General features: G+C 45.1%; 1 protein-coding gene across 1 annotated transcript in view; it reads right to left on the bottom strand.

Moving 5' to 3' along the window:
• The window catches only part of LOC144821639 (uncharacterized), a 335,720-nt gene that overhangs the window by 209,628 nt on the left and 101,130 nt on the right, over positions 1-24,962 (bottom strand). The window lies entirely within an intron of this gene.

Raw genomic sequence — 24,962 nt, 5'->3', positions numbered from 1 at the left:
TTGTTACAACAGTGAAAACACTCATCACTATCTCTGAATATTAGATGTAAACACTTTTAGAATTTCGACCATAGCGCCTGTGCACTGTTAGTAGCCCGGCTAAAGATGGTATGGCAGAGCTGAAAGTGAATCATTTAATCTCAAAGCTCTTCCGAACAGGAGCCCCCAAAATAGTATTGGCTCAGGGCACCCAAATTCCTTAACATGTCCCTGCCACCACAAAGTCTGTTAGACAACATTGCTCTGAAGTAAAATAGGCAACATCATTCAATTATTATCAGTTCTATTTTTTTAAACATAAGCCCGACGTGTCCTAAACCCCCACTGCTTCAGGCAAGCAACTTATCGTACCACTAAGGAATTCTCAATTAGGTGTTCGTTCAGCACCCTCTCTGTGGACTTTCACCTTTGTCTTTGGATCCATAACTGATTGGTGGGCAATTATCCCATTATAATGCTGTCTAAAACGTTTGTTAATGGTTTCTAGAGAAGAATTGTTTCTCGTGTACCAACTCTGAGGTAGGGGGTGCTCGAAAAATCTGATAACACTGTCTCCCTTACAGTCAATGTTTTGGCTGAAAATGTCTGCAGAATATTTAGCTTTAAGAGAAACTGCTATCAAAACTATCTTGCCTATTTGTGTGAGATTGGGTTCTCATCAGTTGCGGTACTAAAGACTAAGTGTCCCCCAAGACTGGATGTGGAGCACAACCTGAGGATGGCAGCAGCAAAAATCCATCCACAGATTGACTGTCTATGTGGCTAAAAAAACGGCACACCCGTCACATTCATTTTGGTGGTGTTACTATTAATCTGTCAAGTGTAAAACAAAGCATACTAGTAAAAACAATTTGAACACATTTTATCTTGGAAAATTGTGTTTTGAGCTGTGTAATAAGCCTTTGTCATTTCACCACACCCACTCACAAACCTGCAGTTTACTAAACACTCTTATAGTTATAGAGTTGAACATTATTTGCCGGATATGGCCCGTGATATGCATGGGGCGGTCAATTATGAAGAGGACCAGATTTCAGAATTTTTTGTCAGGTGATGGGGGGCTCAACCTACAAAAGTTTGAAGACCTCTGTGTTAGGGTGACCAGGCGTCCCGAATTTGCCAGGACGGTCCCCGTTTTTCACCAGCTGTCCGGGCAGATTTCAAGAAATGTAGCTCATGTTCCGGTTTTTGGAGAGGGTTGACTAAAAACGGAGGGAGGTGTTTTTTATGTTTTACAAAGCGGGGATAGTTAGCAGTTGTTCCAAGAAAGCAATTCAATTCACAGGCAAACCACTGGGTTTAAAAATTGCATTTTATGTATGTTCTTACTTCCTGTTTTGTAATTCTCTGCTGAGTAGCGCTGTCATTTTGTGCGCTCGCATGATGTAAAATTATAGTGTATTGTGTGCTTCCCCCATCAGTTTCCCAACAATGAAGTACTGTTTGCATCCACTTTTGTGGACTGTTTTTGTTGTTTTGGCTGCACATTGCTTGCTTGTTTACATAAACTATGAGGCTTCACACATCTCAAGTTTTCCTTTCATGGTGTCATGGTTCACGTGAACGTACAGCTGACAATTTACACTTCGGTGTGCGCATCACTACCAGGCAAACAATGCGCTAAAATGTGTGCATATTTTCCTCAGGAAATGCCATCCATCTCTCTGATGACGTACACTAGTCAATGGCGGTGCACGCACAGCCCGATACTGGCCAATGGCAGTGCACGCACAGCCCTGCACTGGCCAATGGCAGTGCACGCAGAGCCCCGTACTGGTCAGTGCTCAGAGCCGGTTCCCATTCCGATATGTGAATGAAGCTCCTCCCTTTCATGTGCTCGTGAGCCAGCCTCATATTTCCTGGAAGGGTTAGAGGATCGAGCCATCCAGCATGGGGCGGTTACTTCTTTTTAAGGAAGTTTTCACTTTGGATCTGCAGCCTCACTGGTCGTCAACAATACTGTTCTCACATGGAAGAGGTGTGGCGCCGCGGCTAGGGCGACTGACTCCGGAATCTGGGGATCACGGTTCGATCACTGGCACCGGCGGCAGATTAGCCCAGCACAATGTGACTCTGGGCAATAGCTTGCTTATTCTTCCCAACGGCCCCCAGCGCCTAGAGACCCTTACGGGTGATTGTGCGCTTTACAAATGTGGATTATATATTATGGGTACCTACAGTTACACTGTTGCCGCTGGAGGAACCCCCGCTCGCGGCTTCATGTTGATGCCGGCTAGGCTTTTATGTAAGACATTTCTTATATAGTGCAGCACTGTCATGCTTCCTACTCATGGTTACAAGTCTCGCTGTATGTTTTATGCTTATTGAAGGGTTGTTGTTATTCTTCCTTTATCATGGTGCCATACTTTCTAACCAAGTCCAGTGTGGTTCGGTTTAATTTCTGGAAAGTATGCACATGCGCACAGAAGTTAGGAAGTGTGCTACTGTTTACCAATAAAACAAGCATTGGCATAGCCAATAGGTCTCGCTTTTGGTAAAGCCATAATCCTTAGGAAAGCCATAATCTGAGCGATTCCAGATCTTCTTGTGCACAAGCGCATTAATCATTGTGGTGCTTAGGCTACTTGAACGCAGATCAAAAGCAGTAAATGACATGTAAATGTCAACACGCGCCAAAAGAATCGGCAGATCTGCTACCACGACAGCGCTACTGATCAACCAAGCACACGTCATATAGGGTACAGAAAATAAAATACTCTGGTGTTTCGGGGAAGCAATACAAAAACAGCAATATTCTAAAGCAATAAAAAATTAGCACATTTTGTTTTTTTACATTCGTCTGCAGAATTTTGCATTTTACATTTAAAACCTTCACTTCAGAAATAGTTGATATGGCTGCAGGGAACTTTTTAATACTGTGCACGTGTTAACAAGCGTCCAGTGTACTTTATAAACGCATACGCTATTAGCATCTCCCCCAAGAGTGGACTGTGAGTGGATATCTCCAAGTGAATCCATCTCTGAGGTGGGAGGGTTAGGAGGGAGAAGCATCATTGGGCACACTCATGTATACAATGGCCCCTCCCGTGTCGTGCAAGAAGCGAAAGTGACGGTTTTTGAAGAGCCATATTGTGAAGATAGTTAGAATCAGAAAAAAGTTGAAAACCAGCAGCTCCAACGCACCCTTTTGAAAAGCCTGTGACCCGCCCTGGGAAGATGAGGAGGTCTGTGACTGCCCCATGTTTAGTGCTGCTGCAAAACCAACAGCGCTCACCAGCCTCCCATATACGTGTGATGCAAGCTGTACAGACTGCTGCTAGGAAATGTGGTTTTGCCAACAAGCATGCAGGGACGGTGTGTGACAAATCCAAGTCCCCGTTAGAATCCGGTACAGAGGACCCACAGCGCATGCATACAAGTGTGCTCTAGAAGGCCGTGCTGCTTAAAACGCATGTGTCTGGAGCTGGTGAGCCCGCGCTCAGTCAGCTGGATGTCTGTTCTAAAGTGGAGGGTACAAGAGCAACTTTGAAGATGCGCATCCATACAAGGGACAGTAGGACGGTAATTGAGGAAACTAAATGTCTGTTGTCAGAAGGCATCGAACACTAGACCCCTTGCCCCGGCAGACACAACAATACAGAGGAAACTGCATCAAGACCGGCAGAGGCTACTCAGAGCATGTTAGTGATGAACGTTTCCAGTTTTCAATTTCATGACAAAGATAAATCTGAGCACCGGATGTTTGTTTGTTTGGTTGTGTGAGACATTAACAACGGCGCAAGGCAGGAGAGATAAAGAGAGGGGGAGAAACAGCGAGCTAAAGCCAAAGAGAGACAGGCAGTGCCGATAAAACAAGCGACTGAGAGACAGAGAGCCAAAAGGAGAGAAAGTAAAGACACGACTAGAGCAAGCAACGTGCTATTAACAAGTGCGTGCGCCTAGGGGCGGCAAAAGTAAAAGCATTTCCCTTGCCGGAACGAGCAGCAAAGCTGTGTCGATTACAAAAGATCTTGTTCCTATGCAGCGCATGCGCGCTGCATAGGCAAGACCTAGAAATAGATTTGGGCCGTCCCTGCCCTTATTAGGCATCTGACATTTCTGGTGTAGGCAGGATCAACATTCGCAACATGCAAGGACGGGACTTCATTGCTTTCCTTTTCTGGGTCCTATGGACTTTATTTAGTGCCCCCAACTACCTGTTATAGGATATTTTTACAATCTTTTTTATCGCAGGCATCATCATACTGGAAGACCCTCTTAATCCCAGCTGTTAAGGTGAGGAACAATGATTTCTCACAGCTATATCTCTATGGCACCACAGTTTGAGGTGCTACTGTAGCTAATAAAGTCACTAACTGCCCACTGTACATTTGATGACTAGTACAGCACTACATATATTTTCTATTCATTCTTGCTGCCGAGCAGTGTTTACTTTTGCAAGACATAAGTAATTACACATATCTCTATGCTTGTGCAGTCTGCATGTTTTTGCAGCCCATCTCCCCTCGTCCACCACCACTTCCATATTATATCCGGACTGCTTCCTCCTACCCCCTGCAAACTTTGTGGCACTTTAAATGTTTGTTTCCTTTTCTTTCCCTTTCTAAGAGCTCAACACATTGCTGCCTTCCCTTCTGCGGGAGGCCCAGGCTGCCAGAGCAAGCACTACACAACATCAGGTGAGTAACACACAACATTTATCTCTCCAGCTGTACAACCCTACGAAGTAATACTTCCCATGTAAACTGAGGTGTGTGAAACAGTTTATTTCCGATATGTAGGTAAACGGCTGGCAAAGTGCCCAGCTTTTTGAAAACTGGGTTTATAACCCTTGAACCAGTTCCAAACATTCTTTTCGCTTTTTAAGACCAGGCAGTGGTCCCTTGGGGACCCCTTCCCATTTGCGAATGGGTTACCACCTACTTGAAGTATATGGTAATATACAAATGTTTTGCGACCGCATTCACGGTCACAAAACATTCATGCATACCGTTAATATTTGGTATTTGGAAGGGACGCCCTAAACACCCCCCTTCCAAATACCGAATCGCAAACCCATTTTGTGATTCGGTAACAGGTTACTAAATCGCAATTTGGGGTTTGCTGCATCGGAAAAGCATTTTTGACTTTGCAAACTGGCGAATTGGCCGTTTGCAAAGGCAAAAATGCTTGAAGCATGTGCCCCTTAGTGTATTAAAGGTCTCATTTGTGCACATGTTTCCTTTGAAGGATCAGACCAGGTCAAGCTTGAATTGTTAGGGTAAAAACTAGACAGGAACCCTGGTTGGTGTATTTCATTGTAGTAAATTTCTTGAGATAAATCCTAACAATGTTAGCTACTGCCTTGAGAGAGGGCACCCTCCTCTGTCCTTTGTTAAAAACATAGACACCCATCTAGACACCACCCTTTGCCGCTTTCTTGCCGAGGCCAAACATTTCTTTTTCCCTCCTCCAGGCCATTACTCTGAGGCCCAAATCAACACTGGCAAGTGTGCAGTGGGCCTTAATGCAAAAAAAGATAATAAACAGCCTGCACTTCTTCATAAACATAACAATGCATTAATTATGCGCATTGTGTTTGCAAAGCGGCACTAGCTTCCGAAATCTCTGAAAGTCTTACAGTGACCATCTTTACAATAGTGAATCCTTTCCCCACTCCAGAGATCCGCAACTTTTAACATGGTTCCACTTTCATCCCTCAACAGCACTTCACCCTGTAGTGAGACCCATACTTCAATACTAATTCCACTCATCCAGTCCCATCTTACACTATTAATGACAGCTTTGCTGTCTTTTGGCTCCTATTTCAAAATCACACTGCTGCTTGCTATTCATGGTCTTATTAAATATATTACCATTCCTGAAGATCTCTACAACGTGGCTATTTAGTCAGTAATTTCAAAGTGCACTTGTGGATTTGAAGCCATTTGGTGTGTGTGATGTTTGGTGACAGTGCTACTGCTAGTAGCATCCAGAAGAAGTGGTTGCTTTCCTGCACGTTTTGTGACCTGAAGACTTAAATGAGGCTTGGTGTATATAAAGGGCTGATGTATTATTATTCAAATAGGCAAAACATAATGCATTCACCAATGCCTGTTTTATTTAAGCTGCATGCATACTTGTCCTGCAGTGCAAAGGAGGCCCTAAGTAAATCTAATTTACAACAAGGGGTGGTGATGGACAGAGTCTCTGAATTAAGCAGAATACTCTCACCCAGTCAAGAGATCAGGGCTAGATCCAACACCGTTTTTTAGCTCATTGCACCATCCCAGTTTCAGAACCTGGCTGTATGCAAATTAGTCTGTCCCTGGCCCAGTGCATCATGGGAACAGGGCAGACCAGACTACAAAAGCCAATTCTTACACTGGGAAGGAAACAAGCTTCCGGGGAAGTAAATCTATTCAGGCGAATTGAAATAGTGCTCTGCATCTGCTGAATTTGTTCCTATCCATGCAGTATACACATCGAGTATCCAGACGCTTACATGTTTTACGGAACAGGTCCAACTTTCTATGTACTATTATTGCAACAGTGTGTTTTCATCATTCTGGCTGAAACGTATTGTAACCCTGTGAACATTCCATTAGCACCTTTCCACCCACATCTGTGAATCTCATAATTTTTCGGTATGAAACCTGCCTTTGGGAGAGGAAGTGGCCTAATGGCTAGGGGGTCGACCTCAAATCAGGAGAACCGGGTTTGAGTCTCGGGAACGACACTCAACATCCTGTGATTCTGGGCAAATCACGTAATCTCCTTGTGCCTAACAAAAATGAATGTGTGTCCTCGTGTAATGCAACTGGTGCTCATGTAGAGTGCTCTGATACCTTCGGGTCAAGTTCGTGCTATATAAAACTCCGGGGGAAAAAAGGTCATCAAGGTAGCTTTGAAAGTGGCTGCTATGCTGAATTCCGGTGCCATGCTAAAGCAATGGCCAGTGCTGCTTCTCCACAAGAAGCTCAACCCCTAGCACCGAGCCTGTTAAAGCTGCAAGAATGTACCGAGTCATGTCTGAAAGGTTGTCACTCAGTGTGTTTTGTGGACGCAAAGCAGTTTGATTCCACTGGAAACTCTGGAAGATTTTTGGAAACATTACTTAGTATCATCATGGACGTGATGATAGTTACTAAAAAAAGGGCTTCAAACCTGCAAAGTGAACTGAAGTGGGATAAATATCTTGGAGAAAAAACACTTTCATGAAGATATATAGTTTTGAAATGCGCACATTTCCACGAGAAATGTTTGTGCTTTAAACATGTACAAATGTGCACCACAAACTTACTGGGGAGGGGGCAGACAGAATTTTCACAGAGGTTTTAACACATTGATGTGTCCTGCAGAACTTGAGCGTGACGCTGTCTCATGCCTCATGTAGGTTGTAGCAAGCTGTTGTAGGTTGAGCTGGACTCAGCTGCGGTCCATGCAGGTAAAAGTGGTGTGGCTGGGTTGGGTGGCGGAGATTGGACCGACGACCACGAGGGAAAATTAAATAACTAATGAATGTTCCCTCGTCTGCCGAAATCCCCCCTCACCGGCTCCTCCGCTCCTACCTGCACGGGCCACGGCTGGCTGTACTAGCTAATATCAGGTATTGAAATATGTAACCAAAGCGGGTAGTGGTAGTTTGACATATATTACAGTGTTGGTTTCCGAATACCAGTGCATTCAGAGCCATAACCATTGGAGGACAAAGCGCAACATGCCAACGAGCCAGCCTCTGAAGTATTTCCATAATGATTTCACCTGAACATCAACTTTCTCAAAAACTGCTAATCTTTCTTTGTATGTGAAAGAAACCCCACGCGCCTCAGTGGCTCTCAGTGTGTTAGAATTTCACTTGACTTGCCAAGCCCCACAGAAGTCAATTCTCTCCTAGATTTTGTTGGCTGTGTGAACTTCCTTGTCCATCTGCGATGGTGACCAGGTGCCTATGATGAGGCCCCCCATGCAGAAAGTGATGAAGGGCCCCTAAGTCTCCAATATTTCACAAATATGGGCGTAGGAAGTGTGGGGAACGCCAGGGAAATATCCCCCCAGATTTTGTAGTGGGGGGCACACAGGGGGACAATGGTCGAGGGACAAAGGGGACAAAAGAATTTCCCCTCTCTCGTCTGTCAATCGCAGGGCCATTGGCACGTCATAGCACTAGTTGGCCCTGCACTTGACCTGTGGCCTTCCCTTTTGTTGTGCTGCAAACCTCCAGGAATTTTTTCTCACCTCGCCCTCATGCCATGGCTGCCTGCAGTTTGCACTTCTTGGACAAAGAAACAGAGGTAGTTTGTTGATTGGTTTCTGCATTCTGCTCCTAGTTAGCCCGGACCCTACCTTATTTGACTGTTCAATTCAGCCACTAAAAGGCTAATGTTTTGTTGAAATGTTTATTTTCAGCAGTTTAACCTCACCCTGCAACATGAGAACAATTAGCATCAGACATCATCTATTTATTTATTTATTTTTATTTATTTAAACTTGTAAGGCGCACAGCTACCCGCAGTGGGTTTCCCGGCGCCAAGCATACATCTTTGGTTACGCTGTGTCAGATGGGTTTGTCTGGCCTAGTATTAACACAAAAATTATAATATAAATACCACTTCTTCGTATTATTTCATGTTATAGTGCTACTCAACCCAATCCAGGGTTCGGAGCACTTTAGATCACACATACACATTATACATTAACAATAAATCATGTGGGTGTAAATCAATTTACAGGATGTGTTAAATAGGATAGTGAATATTACATGGTGTAGGAGTCAATATCCTTTTCTACTTAGTTCTCTGTGCTATATTAGAAGGATTACAATTTATGAACTGCAAGTAACTAAAGGATCTCTGTGTTTAGAAAATAACACACTTCCCCATCTACATAAAATACAAATCTGTCATCTGTGTGTCACATGAAGTGCTTTGTGGGAGACAAATTAACCCTTTATACTACTTTGATTCAAAATTGGGACTAGACAAAACACATGTCTCTGCAACAAGTGCATTAACCTCCAGAACTATCTTACCATTATTATTATAATCTGAGATTTACTGGGAAAATAAATATCTATGCAGCAGGTGCCTTAAATCCATAAGATATTTTAAAACTAAGACTTTGCAACCAATTAAGCAGAACATATATACTGCAACGATTCTCCTTGTTCCAGTTTCTTTCTGACAGAGTTTTAATAAATAAATGTATAAGTGGAGGCCTAGATCTTGTACTGGGGTGGCATCACTTTTTTGGCACAACTCCGACAAACATCTAATTGGTTAAATATTGAAATGCGCTCAAATGTACTCATGATAGACCTGCTTAACATATGTGAACATATGTAAGGTCTTAGAATCTGATGTCATTTTTTGTGATATCACTTCCAGTGAGGTCATGGGTTGTGATGCCACATGCAATGTCACATGCTGTAATGTTACTTCATACTGCCTAACTTGGTTAGTGCTCCACTTCTTTTTTTTAGGACTTGTGCCCTGGTAGGAGAAGTATAATAGAGAATTAGTTTTGGTGGTTGTAGGAGGCTGGCTTAGTATATGGTGCACACTATCAGGAGGGATGTACATTGCACTAATCCAGGCAACCCTTATGGTGATTTTAGTGGTCTTTGATAAACATAGAAAGCTCTCCAGGTGGTAGCTATGTAGAGAAGCCTTCAGGCTTATCTTTAAAGAGTGTAAAGCAGCTTGTTTAACATATTTAATCAACAGTACAGATTAGATGAAAAGAAAAACACATTATAAATCTAAAATGCAAAACAATCACTCAAACATTGGAATATCTCCCACCCAGAGATATCAACAATACCCACAAGAATACTTAAAAAGAATCAGCACAAATATACACTGGTCTCCAGGGGGAGACCAACCATATACTAATAAAGTGAAATGCGAACTGCAAAGGAGGAAGGGACTTGCACCAGAAGACTCAGAGGAACTAGGGAAGCAAGGAACCACCCAAAGTAAGTACCCAGAAACCCCACAGAGACTGTGTGCAGAGTGGAAAAACAGCTGCGTGCCCAATGAAAGTCAATGGAGAAGTTGCAGTTGCCGTTTTAAAGAAGAAGGACCCTTCTCCCAGGACCCTGAAGAAACCCTTTGAAAGATGGGAGATTGGGGTTAATCTTATGGTGGATTGAGGAACATGGCGGCGGCAGGCTAACGGCTGCTGCAGAGCTCCTCGCCTGGACACCACAACTTGTTTTACGATGGATTTTCCCCAGTTCAGAGGCTGATTTTTAGAGCTGTAAACGGTGAGGTCAGAAAACATTTTGTTTGCTTTTCCATTCCGCAAACACTGAGTTTGTTTTCCTTCGATCTTGTGTCTCCCGGCAAAAAATGCTCCAGGGCACTAGAACCTGGACCCGGGCCCTGAGGGATGCGGCCACGGCATCACGTTCTGCGTTATGCTCGGCTGGAGATAGGAGAGCAGAGTCGCGCTGGAGGCAGCCGCTGTTCGCTGAAGGCTGTTGGGTGTCCACCGATTGCCGACTCCAAAAGCACACAAGGAGGGCTATTTTACAGCAGGGATCACTGGCAGCTCTTGAGAGGAGCACTCATCTTTCGTGTGAAAGGTCCTGTCTGTTGGGGCTCTTATTCATTCTTGAAAGCACAGAACAGTGAAGCTGCTGGTAAGGAGGTTTCAAGAGGGGGGGCCTGCATGGAGGCAGATGCTCTGAAAAAAGCTGCAAGTCGATCCTGCCAAACCGGTGCCAGCTTAGTAGCTTCTGTTACAGAGAACACAGAGGGGGGTCCTACTATCGGGTCAAAACAGCCTGAGGGGCTAGCATCCGGTGTTAGAGCTGTGGGCACAAGAAATCGGTATCAGTTAAGGTCAAAACAGGACCTGAGGAGGCAGGGGGTCTGGGACTCAGGGGAGACAGTTGTAAGAGAGGGGCCAAAACCGTTATCCCCTTACAAACAAAAAAAGAAGGGGGAGCTAAGAGAGGGGGGGACTGTTAAGAGTAATAAGCAGCCTGTAGCTCAGAGAAGCACCCCCTCGCTCAAAAGTTACTTCAAGATTATGGAGCAGGCAGTTAATTCGAAGGAGGCCCTTGTGAAAAATCAGGTGGAGGGACAGGAGTAAGAGCGTTAGATACCAACATAGAGGCAGCTGAAGAAGAGGGTGAAGTTTTAGATGGAGTGGTGGAGGTAGGAGAGGGGTCTAACCAATCGACATGGTGTCTGTCCCCCCCACCCTGTCTATTCTGCCTTTGAAAAATAGGTACGCAGTATTGGAGCTGACTACAAATATGGAAGGATTAAAATCTACTGTATCTACTGGCCCAGAACGTGATCCTGTCTCGAACATTGTTTCGCTGGGCAGGCAAGGGTCTCCCACCCCAAACACAACATTAGTCTCAGCAAATTCGGCCCCTGTTCCACCTACAGCATTATCCATAGTCCAGACTTTACCGGATTCAGGGAGCCATACTACTTCTCAAACCCCCCATACAGCCCCACCTGATCCTCTATCTTACCCCCTTCTTTCCTCTATTAGTACTACTAGTACTATTAGTGTTGCACATGACTATCTTAAACACGAGAGGTAGGCTCGAGGAAGCTGTAGGTGGGGAGGAGAGGGACAGACTTGGTTGCTTATTTCAATCTCTCAGGGAGGACCTGATGGATAAGTTTGGAACCTCTGAGAGTAACCAGAGAGGGCTGTATGATAGATTTGATGATCTAGAGGCCAAAATGGAGGGGATAGCAGCTCAAACCAGTGTCTTAGAAAGTAAAGTAACCTCGCTTTCAGAAACATCGTTGGAAAATTCTAAGGACATTGATGTTCTAAAGGCACAGAACCGTAAACTCACAATGGACATGAAGAGATTGGAAATGCAGAGTCGGCGAAACAATTTAAGAATACTTAAGATCCCGGAAGGGGCAGAAGTGGAGGATATTAAGGGGTTTGTGTGCAGGCTATTACGGGAGGACATATTAAAGGACCGGCCAGATATAGACTTAGAAGCTGAGATCTAGCGTGTGCACACAGACCCTTTTAGGTTACATCCGGACCGTAAAGCCCCCAGAAAGATTTTGGTTTATTTCCAGACATATACGGTTAAGGAACTAATCCTCAGTAGGTGTCTTGCACGATCTTCTCTTCATTACCGTGCCAATCCCTATCAAATTAGATCTGACATAGGGGGGAAAACGGCTCAGAGGCAATGGTAGTTGGGCTCCAGGATGCCTGAACTTCGTTCCCTGCGAGCTCAAGTTCAAATGAAATTTCCTGCCCTATTAAAAATAATGTGGAACAATAAGATGCATAACTGTAACTACCCTGAGGAAGTAGATGAATTGCTAGATAAAATGAGAAAATAGTTAAGAGGTACTAACTTGGGCACATAGTCATCAGCTGTATATAAGGAGTAAAACAGGGATGGGGGTCGGTACACTTTTATTTTTTGTACGGTAAAGCACTTAACTAGAGGGAGTAAAGAAAAAGATGGAAAAAAATAAAAAATTCAAAAAAGGAAAAGAAGGGGAAAAGGGGGGGAATGAAGCTGCATGCTGGTGGTTGGGGGATCTAAATAGTTAAGGTCAAATATACAGAGCACGGGAAAGTAAAAGTTTTAAGTTAGGTGTGGTGTTTCAAGGGTGGGGGGGGGCTCTTTAGGGTGTGGACACGCCGGACAAGAACAAGGATGGAGGGTTCCTCGGGGGGTGGGGTGGGAGGGGTTTCAGGGGGGAGGGGGTAAAACATTAAAAAATGTCCTCATATGCCAGAAGTTTTTATTTTGATACGTTAGAAAGTCAACACAGGTCACAACGAGCTATAGCTACACTAGATAACAGGTTTCGCTATGGCAGCTAGTAGTACAATATTGTCCTGGAATTTAAATGGGATAGGGAATCGGAAGAAACAGCAAAGAGTATGCGAATTCTTAAAAAACACTGATGCTCATATATATATCTCTTACAAGAAACCCACCTTGAAGCAGAAGCGTGTGGTCAAGTTTTCTCTAAACGTAGGTGGGTTCAGGAAATCCTGTGTTCTAAGTAGAAGGGTTCTACGAGAGGAGTAGCTATTATTGTGTGGGCAAATAAGGGTATCAGGGTGCAAAGCTGGGGAACTGATCGGGTTGGGCGATGGCTGGTGGCAGTCCTTTCTATTGGCAGCTTTACCTTCTTAAGTGCTGTTTACTATGGTCCCAATGAAGACAACCCCGGGTTTCTTCAAAAACTAGAAGAGTATATGATATAGCACACAGTTCCAGTTATTTTGGGAGGCGACTTTAACCTCATATTGGATCTCCATCTGGATCGCACCTCTAAGGCAAAATACAATTTCCCTAACAAATCCCTGTCAGCCCTGAAGAATATTATGAAAGACTTTAACCTACAGGATGTTTGGAGAGTTAAGTAAGGGAATCTTAGGGAATACTCGTTCTACAGTAGGAAATATAAACAATACTCTAGAATTGATCTCTTTCTCTTAGAACAAGCCTTTCTGTCAGATATTGTTTCAGTATCCTACATTCCTGTAGGTCTGTCTGATCATTCGGTCATGGAGCTAAAAATTAATCTCAAAGTCATCCCCTCATCATATAGATGGACTCTGGATAGAGCGATCCTTTTAGATGATGAAATTAAAAGTGAAATTAAGGGAAGCCTGTTGGAGTTCTTCTTATTCAATGCGAGTACAGCTCCAGAACAAATAGTCTGGGATACGCTTAAGTCCTTTTTAAGGGGCATTATTGGGTCGCATAGGGCATTAGAGAGAAAACTTATGAAAGAAAAAGACAGATTTGACCTTGAATTGATCAAAACAAAAGAACAACAACTACAGTTAGCTGTATTGGAAGATAGATGTAGGATCCCACAACTCGAAAAAGAGCTGTTTGAGTTACAGATAGGTTTTAAGGCACATGCTGATAAAATAAACAAGGATAGGTGGGAAGTGAGTAAACTCAGAAATTTTGAATATGGAGAGAAGTGCGGCTCTCTTCTCGCCTGGAAAGTTAGAACGGAGAGGAGTAGGAATAATATTAGTACACTAATTCAGCGGGATTCAGGTTTGCCCTTAATAGAAGATGCTGAGATTAGGAGAGAGGCCAGAGGGTTTATGGAAGAATTATACCAGGAGCAGAATAGTCTGGGGGAGGATGAGCTAGAACATTGGTGGGCCATGAGAGAGTTACCCCAGTTGAGTGAATCGGATAAAGAATATTTAGCTACAGACATTACTAAGGGAGAGGTACGGGCCCAGTTGAAAAAGATGGCTAGGAATAAGGCCCCGGGCCCGGATGGATTGCAGACGGAGCTGTATATGGACAACGTTGAAGAAATCCTAGCTCCATTATTGTCACTACTTAATAAAGGTTTTATACAGGGGGAGGGCACCCCGGCTTCTTGGTCAGAAGCAACCATCACTCTGATAGCAAAGCCCAATAAAGACCCCAAAAATATAGCATCGTACAGGCCCATTTCACTTCCTAATTCGGATTTAAAAATCTATTCAGGTATCCTAACGTCTAGACTGGCAAAAATAATTAAGTCCATCATTCACCCTGATCAGCGGGGGTTCATACCAGGGCGTCAACTGAACGAACTTACTTTTCAAGTTGTAGGAGCAATGGATATGGCAATGGAGAGGGAGCTGCCGCTGGCCATCGTTGCGATTGATGCTGCAAAAGCCTTCGATCAGGTTAATTAGCTCTTTTTATGGAAAATTATGGCAAAGTTTGGATTTCCAGATATATTTATTAGAGGGATTGAGACGTTGTATAGGGGCCCCCGAGCCAAGGTATTAGTCAATGGTAGCCTGACTGAATGGTTGAATATTTCGAGGGGAACGAGGCAGGGATGTCCCCTGTCCCCTCTCCTTTTCGATATTTATATCGAGCCCTTTGTTTGCTCCCTGAGATCTGACCCAGTGATCTTACCTTTCAAAACTGGGGAATTGGTTCTTAAGACAGCACTTTATGCTGACGATCTGCTTTTCTACACATCTAATCCTGAGCGGGCTATCCCTAGGTTATTTGAATTGGCTGAGGACTTTGGCACGGTCTCGGGATATAGGATCAATAAGGACAAGACAGATATAATGAGCTGGAATAACCTGGCCCCGATACCGGAAGCCAAATCAAAAATCAGATACCTGGTAATTCAGTTTACTCATAATCTAGATGACGTCACTAAAACCAGTTGGCAGGCGGTGGTTAAGGATATAAGGAAGCTCTTGACTAGATGGAATACTCTACCTCTTAACATCTATGGTAGAGTTAACCTAGTCAAGATGATAATTTTGCCAAAAGTTACTTTCTTATTTAACTCTATTCCTTTACACTTTAACAAAAAAGATATTTCTAACCTTCAAAGAAGGATTGGTTCTTTTATTTGGGCGACCAAGTCCCCTAGAATTGCCTGGCGGAAATTAAGAAGGGGGCTGAAACTGGGCGGATTGGCTCTTCCTGATTTACTTTTTTATTGTTATGCTTTTCAATTTAAGAATTTTAGACTCCTGGCAAACAAATTAGACTCTTCCTCACATCGAAGACTTTTCCAGGCCATGCTATCAGACTTGCCACAAGGTTTAGAGTTTTTTCTTTACAAATTTGGGGACCAGAAGCTTTTTAAGAAGGTTCGCCTGAAGCTTCTTAAGACAGCACTTAACATCTGGAAGGCAATCCGTAGAATTTTGGACATACCCTATTATCATTCGCAAGCCCCCAAGTGGAGTAGTGTGGCTCACTGGTTAGAGGCGGCAGGCCTGAGAGCAGAAGTCAGCCTGGGACCAGGGTTCAATTCCCGACGCGGCAGGGTCGTGGAACTTGGTCAGCGGACTCGATAATTCTCGCTTCGGTGCTTACTCTAATCAGGGGTTCCACTCGGCAACTCTGGGCATTAGCTTGCCTAATCTCCACAACGGCCCCACCAATTCCGGGGATGCCTGGCTCCACCTTGGGGACTCCCAGCAAGGGACCATCCCACAGGGAAAGCCAGGATGGGTTCCCCAGAGTTATACAGCGCCGGGACGCCCCGTTGCTGGGGCAGCTGTGCGCTTTACAAGTATACTACATTTACTACATTTACATATGGGACTCCCCAGGTACACCAGACTGCCTATTAGATCGGCTGGCTCTTCCTTTGAGAGCTGCAGGTTTAACCAAGTGGGGGGACCTGTGTAATAATTCCGAACTATTAAGTTGAGAATCTCTTTCAAATTTAACAGGGGGTTCCATTTCCAGGTTAAAATTCTATCAGCTGTCTTCCTGGTGGGGTAGCCAGTGTTGGGCTAATGAGGACGAGATCCCAATTTTGGAATTTATTAATAGGGGGACAGGAAGGAAAGGAGAGGTGTCACTTTGGTATAATGCATTGGTGGGGGCGAAAGAGGAACTAGGAGCTGAAACCATCAAGCTTTGGGACAACCTCGTAACTCAAGACTCTGAAGAGATGCTGAAGGTTTGGATAGACACATTCACAATTTCCCAAAAATTAATAAAACTATCTAACCTTAGAAGGAACCATTTATTCACAGCATATAGGGTTTACTGGACTCCTGCGAAATTGTCAAGGATTTCGGCAGAAGAATATGTCTGTTCAAGATGCAGGTCTCCAGGCGCAGATGATAGACATATGTTTGTTGACTGCCCTGAAATCATCAGTTACTGGGACCAGGTCTGTGGGTTCCTAGAAGAGGTTCTATAAAAACCAATCACTTGTTCCCCCAGATTGATATTCTTTGGTCTCCTCCTGGACTATAATGTTAGTAACAGCATATCGCAGTTTATCTTCTATGTTATTGTCATAGCCAGAAGGGAGATCTGCAGGGACTGGAAATCTGTAAGTCCTCCTCGATTTTCAAACTGTCTTAAGAATATTATGGCTGTAAGTCGTTTAGACCTACTATGTGGAGGGGAAAGTGCTGTTAAGATCTGGTCCCAATTAACTGCATAGTCTGGGAGATAACAGACAAGGTATACAAAATGTCCAATGATTATGCCAGAGGTTTAGTGGTCCTGTCCTCCCAAAGGGGCACGATAAATCATGAATGGGAGTGGGATAAGGAAACGGCCTACCTCTGTGTGATCTCCGTTGGCTATCCACAGGATCCAGGGCGGGAACAGTTAGCCCGTGTTAGTGGCCAGGAGAAAAGCCCATCTAGAGTTGACAATTTCTGGTGGCATTTATGAGGACAAAAAAAAAAGATGGGAGATTGGAGAGCAACCCCACCCATGGATGCCCCTGGTTACCCCCACAAAGGAAGCCTGGTGCATAAGGGTGACGTCGGAACCTGCAGTAGACGGCAATGGAAGACTTTCAAGGAGATGCCTCTGGAGAACCCTGTGAAGAAGTCCGGTGGAATCCAAGAGTGGATTCTTGAAGAGGAGAACCTGCAAGCAGGGGGGACAGAGTCTATGCCACTCAGAAGTGACCAGGAGGCACAGGAGCACAAAGCCCACTGATGTCAGGAGATTTAGGATTGAAGAGAGTGACTTTGTCGCCTGCAGCTGTGAGTTCCAGGTGCTGCTGAGGAAGATCACGAGCCATCCCACATCAGGTGTCGGTGACTAGGTGGTTGGTGTCCAGCGGGAGCACCAACAAGTCTTGGTAGACACAACTGGCATGGAAAGCGAAAAGATGTAAATATTGGAACCAGCAGGGACCAAGGGACTCACCAAGTTTAGGAGAGTCAGAGCAGGCCCGAGCAAGCAGGGGAGCCCACTGAAGCAAAGGAAGACCCTCAAGAGGACACACAGGCCGAAGACACAGGAGTCGCAAGAGGACCTCAGGAAGCTCACTGAAGATTGAGGCCCATGGTGCAGAGGGTGCAGGGAGGATGCTGATCTTCAAGTGATGAGGTAATGGAGGCTGGAGCTTTTTGTAGCCCACAGATCTCTGGAGTGCAGAGCCAACTAGCCTTGTCAATGCAAGTCTACGCCCTGTACAGGGGTTTGGTCCCAGAGGCTCTCACAAGGGATACTGTGCTCAAAATTGCAGAGTACACATGTCAGGCTTCTAGGGAGTTGCAGAACCACCACCTGTGTTGCTGGGCCTGGGGAAGTCCGTAGGATGACAGGAGCAGCAGACCGGCAGCTTTGTTGTGGTGGCTGCAGATGCAGGGGAGTGACTCCTTCATTCTAAGGGAGATTACCTCGAATTTACTTGATGCTCACAGGCCTTCTGGAGAACCTGGATGGGGCATAGACACAGATGACGCAGACTTGAAGAACAGCGAGACCAGGAGAAGCAGGAGTCTTCCTTGATGCAGTCTCAGTTCCAGTCGAAGTCCAACAGAGTCCAAGTGTCCAGTTGTTTGAAGAGTGTCTTGGTTTCAGAGATGAATCTTGTTTCACGATGAATCTGAGGACCCACCCACAGAGGAGCTCTCAAGTACCCTAGGGAAAGGGTTTAGAATGACTCTGGGGTCCCTCCCAGAGGAGCGGCTGGATAGAGGGGAGGATACTCCCCTGTCCTTTGTCCAGTTTTGTGCCAGAGTGAGAGCCAAGGAATCTTGAACTGGCCCAAACTGTAGTATGCAAGGAAGGCTGCAAATGTACCCTTCAAAGCAGTCTAGGTCGCTGGAAAGCGCCCCCTCACCAGCCCAGTATACTAACTCCTGTCTGGGAGGTGGTCACTCTTCCCTGTGACAAAAACCGTACTGTTCTACCTTCCTGTGCTCGAGCTCAGCTCAGCAGCAAGAGGGCAGAATCATGTCTGTAGTTGGCATCAGCACTAGCTTGCTGGCTGACCTTGAAAGGCTGTTACTGGGAACACAGGGGTGTCCACCAAGTACATGGGATCATACACCCAGCACCGGAATCAGTGTTGTGGTATGATTTCAACATGTTTGATACCAAATATTAACAGGTTCAGTGCAACCATTATATAGTTAGACATCTCGTATTGACTGATGTCCACTATATATCTTAAAATGACTGACCACACTTACAAAGCCTAGAAAATTGACTATGGGGTTTGTAGGGGTGTCCTGCTCATGCAGGGGCACCTTCACACTTGTAACCAAGCACCTTGCCCTCAGGACTAAAGAGCCTACCATGGGTGACTTATAGGTTTTAAGTGCAGTGACCTCAGATATAATGAAGTATATATCTGTCTTGAGAGGTGCAAGCACCATCTCACACAGGCTGCAATGGCAGGCCTGTAGTCTGGGTTTAAGTGGACTCCCATGGGCGGCACAATGCATGCCGCAGCCCATAGGAGGCCCCTGGTGAACCTATGCCCTTGGTACCTTAGTACAATATACTAGGGACTTATAAGGTTACACTAGTAGCCAATTGTGGATATACCAAAGTAATTACCAGAGCCAATTTAGAGGAGAGAGCACCGTTGTTGGGGTCCTGATTAGAAAAAATCCCAGCAGACCACAGTCAAAACACACTGACACTAGGCAAAAAGTGGGGGTAACCATGAAAGCAGATCCAACGTTCCTACACAACCCCTCTCCCCCCAAACGTAAGGACATGAGACTAATCTTGCCCAGTTGAGTCTTCATTTAGTAAGTGGAAATATCTGGAAAGTCCATCTGCGTTGACATGGTTACTCCCAGGTCTATGTTCCATGTAAAGGTCCATCCCCTGTAGGGAAATGGACCACCTCAAAAGTATGGGGGTTTTCACCATTCATCTGTTTAAGATATAAGAGGGGCTTATGGTCTGTCTGAACAATGAAGTGAGTGCCAAACAGGTATGGTCTCAAATTCTTCAAGGTCCGGACCACAGCAAAGGCCTCCCTCTCAATAGCTAACTACCGCTTCTCCCTGGGGGTCAACCTTTGGCTAATAAAAGCTACTGGTTGATGCTGGCCCTCTGCATTAAACTGTGACAATACTGCACCCATTTCTATCTCATAAGCATCTGTCTAGACAATGAGGAGGAGTCGGGACTTTGCAGAATTGAGCACATGGCTTGCTTCAGATCATCAAATGCCTTCTGTCAGCAAACTGTCCACTGAACTTACTTAGGCATTCTTTTGGAGGAGAGATCATTAAAGGGTGGCACTATGGATCGATAACCCTTAATGAATCTTCTATATTCCTCAGTCAGGCCCAAGATATCTCTGACCTGAGTCTGGGACATGGAAGCAGTCCAGTACATGATGGTCTGAATATTGCTCCCCAATGGTTGAACTTGGCCACCACTTACAAGGTGCCCCAAGTACACAACATTGCTCTGCCCTAAAGACAACTATATAATCTAGATAGGCTGCACTATAAGCTTCCAGACCTGTTAAGACTATATTCACCAGTCTCTGAAATGTGGCAGGTGCATTTTTCAAACCAAAAGCATTACAATACATTGATAATGCCCACTGGGGGTTGAACATGCTGTTTTAGGTTTGGCAGCTTCATAGAGTCTGAATTGCCAATAACGAGCAGTCAGATCAAATGTACTGAGATATTTGGCAGAGGCCAAAGTATCAATCAGTTCATCTGCTGTTGGAACCAGATGCAAAAAGAACAACTGATGGGCAAAATGCGGAACAATGTCAAACATTCACCCCAGTAGAGAGAACTGGGCCTAAGTCCACCGTTTATTTGCTCCCCATGCTAGTCCAGTTAAATCTAGCCATATGCAATCAGTCTTTACCCTGCTCCCCATGGAAACAGTTCAGCCCGAACTGCCAGGCCAGGTCCTTCCTGGACTGGAAACAAGTATCCTGGGACTAAAGACCCAGAGGACACCTACCAACTGCCCCTGGTAAACCTTCTGAACGTTACAGACCCTCTCTAATTCATGATGTCATCACCCACCTGGTAAGGAGGGACTATCCTGCTTAAGTTCCTAGTGGCAAAGGAAGGAGTGTTCCCTAACTCTATGTTCACTAGTGTTGTCACCGTAGGATTCTAATCCCAAATGCTTCATAGCCCTCTGGACTTCTAGGGTTTCCTTATCAAGGGCCAACTGCTCCTTCTTGATTCTGAGCTCAGCTCTCTCTGTAGTTTAAGCAGGCAGTATTCCATTTCCAAAGAATCCTTCCTCTTGCTAGAGATGGGGCTCCCTATTGAAGTGGCAGAGAAGGTTGAATCAATTGAGGAGGACCTGAACCTCCCCTGAACCCTTTGTACCCTCCCTCGAGGAATAAAGGGGAGTCCTACCTCTTAGGCCTCCCTCTGTGCTACCATAACTATTCCCTTGGGGACTACATTTCTCCAGTAAGGGGTCTTCAAACTCCTCCTGGACATTCTCAGAAGCAGAGTTGTGGATGTTGGACACCCTTGGCTCATCTTCTGGAGCATCACCACCCACATCCAAGTTATCCTGCCCATCTGACCTCTTTTTGGTAGCAATAACTATTCCCCTAAGATTACGTCACTGTTAATACGTAACTCTCTAAATGTCACTTGTAAATAAATCATCATAGTCTTGAGCAAGACCTCCACACCTTCAATCATTGTTTCAAATACATGCTCAATATTTTGGCTTCAATAATCCTAGTATGAGGCATATTATTTGCTAGTTTTTAGCATTTTATACTTTTTGTAAGCCTCTCATATAACTACATTTTTGTGCTTTAGTGCATCCCACGCACTACTCATTTGCGGCCTTCCACCCACTGTATTCATTTGTAAGCTTCACACACAAACACAACTTTTCCTGTGTTCATCACTAGCACCTCATATCTGAGCGTTGCCACCCACCTCATTCTGCATATCTCACTATACTTATATACTGTGAGCATCTCATATGTGTCTCTCACAGCAGGCTTTATTATATTGGTAAGCATCTCTCTTCCACACAAACACTGTACATCTCATTTTCGTGAGCTTCTCACAGAAAGCTAATTATTATTGCAAATTAATCTCATAGGGCTTCTTATATTTTTGTGCAAGATAATGTGGGTTGAGTGTACTCTTCACATAGATTAGACAATAAAAGTTTCTGTATTGTGTTGTTTACTTTGCGATGCATTAAGTGTTACTCCACCCTCCGCCACAGGAATGCAGGCGATACACCTCCAGTGTTTGAGAAAGTATTCTCGCTCTTCTTCTTGTGCTCTACTAAACCAGGGGTTTCCAACAAGTCTCTGACTGACTATAATACTCAAACAGACACAAAGAATCATATACCATACTACTAGACCTGCCAGCCTTGGGGTGGACTTCCCCCAAAGTTTTGCCTGCTTACAAATGAGGCCAAATTTAACACCAATATATCGGAGCACCGGCCAGCAAGATGGCAGCCACCAGCACCGAATAGTGGAACAAAGAAAACAACCCGTGCATCTTCAAGCGCTCCTGGCAGCATCCAGCATCCAGCGAGCTCACCGGAAACTGTTTCTAACGCCGCTCAACAGGAGGGACTGAGCACAACAGCCCCCCACAGGAATTGGAGTCAAGTCTGTATTCGGCGCTGGGCAGGACAGCCGAGCCTGAACGCGCTGAGCTGCGGAGGTCTCGGTGAAGGTGAGAGACCTGCGGGGCGTTTATATGGCGGGGGCTATTGAGAGGGCAGGATGGGCGTGAAAAATCGAGCTGCTGCTTCTGCAACTGCCGGAGCCTGGGTGCCCTTCTGCCATGTGAAAAGAGTGTTGTAAGGGACTGTGGGTACACCACGGACCCGCCTGCACTCCTCTGGGCAGAGTCATAATTCACTAATTTCGCTGCACTACTAGAATTGAGGTGACTCACCCCATAACTTGCAGCAAATGTTGAACTGGCTACCTTGAGGGCGGCAAATGCCCATAATGTGACACTGAGCTGGAGTACAGCCCAGGGCTTACAGACACTGGCACATTTCACTGGGGCGCCCATCCCCCCCCCTGGTGATAAGTCAGAGTGCCCCAAATCAACTGAAGGGGCACCGCCAGAGAAACTCAGGGGCAAGGAGTCCTTTGACCAGCAGGACCAGTCACTGGAGGAGCCAGAAAGCAGATCAACATGCCTGCTACAAAATAAGCACACACTACTCTACGCTTTGAGCCATCTGTTGCATCACTAAGAGCCACCCAACCAGAATTTACTACGCCTGCTGGGAATGGTGCGTAAAGATCCCAAGCAAAAAACAACTCGACTTCGACCCCATTCTAAAGACGACCACCCGGCAACCCACCTCAATGGCGGCGAAATCTGCAGCTGGTGCAACCTTCAGCTCTGTACCTCCGAACAACTCAGCCCTGCTGTTAGAACTACGCTCCGGATTCAAGGCGCTCAACACTAGTTTTGACTCCCTTGACAAGCGACTTGATGGAATGGGTAAGCGCATCGACCGCCACAAGAGACTGGACAATGTGGAGGGCCATACTTCAGACTAGGAAGACGGTGCAGTACAAACGATACCACTTCTCCTAGGATCACAGCTTACCGCACCTTAGACGAGGTTTTTACCCATTTACCGGTTTGTGCCCCTTCACCCTCCCCCCTTTCAGGCTCTCTCTCACCCTCCCCTACAGCTTTCCGTCTTTCATTCTTTGTCCACTTCCTCTGCCCCTATTCCCTCTCCCCTTAATCTCTCCCCTTGCCTGCTACGCCACCTAGCCCCCGTCCCTTGTGCCCTTTAACTAAGCACTCCTTCTCCCCTTGTTGGGGAAAGATCCAATTACTTATACTCTGGAGTCTCAGTAATTCCCTCTAAGAGAGTCCACAGCGCCAAGGGAGCCACTCACAGTTGAGGTATTGTATGGCACCCCTTGCCAAAGCACTCCCTCTCCCCTTTTTGGGGAAGTATCCAGTAGGTAGGCCTTGGAGTCTCAGAGACCCCTCTGAGAGAGTCCTCTGCATAAAGGGAGCCTCTAGCAACCGAGTTGGGGGAATGATACCACTTCCCCTGGGATCTTAGCTTACTGGACTTTGGACGCAGCTATTACTCATCTACCAGTTTGTGCCCCCGTCACCCTCCCCATCCCCTTTCTCTCCTTCATTCACTGTCTACTTCCCTTGCTCCTACCCCCTCTCTCCTGAATCTCTCCCCTTGCCTGCTTTTTCCCTTACGCGTATTATCCTTATTGCTTGTCTCGACGTAACATGTAACTATGGAGCTATGCTCTAATAACTGTGTCCCCTTTGTAACAATGTAACTTGTAACTATGGTCTGATACTTATGTAAAATGCTCTGATACATCCGGGTCTAGCCAGCGCTATATAAAACCTTTAAAATAAATAAAAAGAAAAATAAATACCTCCTCTTTTTGCTGATTCATTATGTTGGCCTTAGGACTCTGAGCACCTTACCACTGCTGACCAGTGATAAAGTGCATGTGCTTCCACCCTAAACATGGTAACATTGGTGTATACACAACTGGCATATTTAATTTACTTGTAAGTACATTGTACTATGGTATACCATATACCCAGGGCACCACTGATTGTGCCACCCAAACAGGTAGCCCTTTAATCATGTCTCAGGGCTGCCACTGCAGAGCCGGTGTGTGTAGTTTTACTGCCATGTCAATTTGGTATTGAAAACCATTTGCCAAGCCTTAAACGTCCATTTTATTACACACAAGTCATGCCTAAGGTAGGCCCTAGGTAGCCTGTAGGGTAGGGTGCTATGTTACTAATAGGTAGGATATGCACTTTAGGTTTTGCATGTCCTTGTAGTGAAAAACACCTACATTCATTTTTCACTACAGTGAGGCCTACTCCCCTCATAAATTAACATTGAGAATTTCTTAATACACTCTTTTGAACTGTAATTCCTGGTTAGAAAGGAGTAGCTGCATCATGTTTAATATCTTTGGAATGGCAATGATAAGTCCTCTTTGCTGGTAATGTTGGATTTCACATTACTATTTTAGATAAGCTACTTTAAGAAAGTAGACATTTCTCTACTCTTGCAGCTATGTGTGCCTGCAGCAGGTGACCAATGCACTCCAATATTAGTCCAATTACATTTTCAGGTTTACGAATGTTGCGAACAGCATTCAGTTTATTCTTCCTTTTTTTCATCGCACCTTTGTTTGCTTGGTACATGAAGATGTACATTTCAAAAACATACTTTTTCACATTTGGTCTATTTACTTTGTGAATGTAAATAACAATTAAAGCATACTTGCAAACTGTGACTACATGCCTGCCTTTATCAAAGTTTCACTACA

Source organism: Lissotriton helveticus, chromosome 2_2 (assembly GCF_964261635.1).
Source record: "Lissotriton helveticus chromosome 2_2, aLisHel1.1, whole genome shotgun sequence".
In the NCBI taxonomy this organism is placed as follows: domain Eukaryota; kingdom Metazoa; phylum Chordata; class Amphibia; order Caudata; family Salamandridae; genus Lissotriton; species Lissotriton helveticus.
This window is presented reverse-complemented; position numbering and strand designations above follow the sequence as displayed.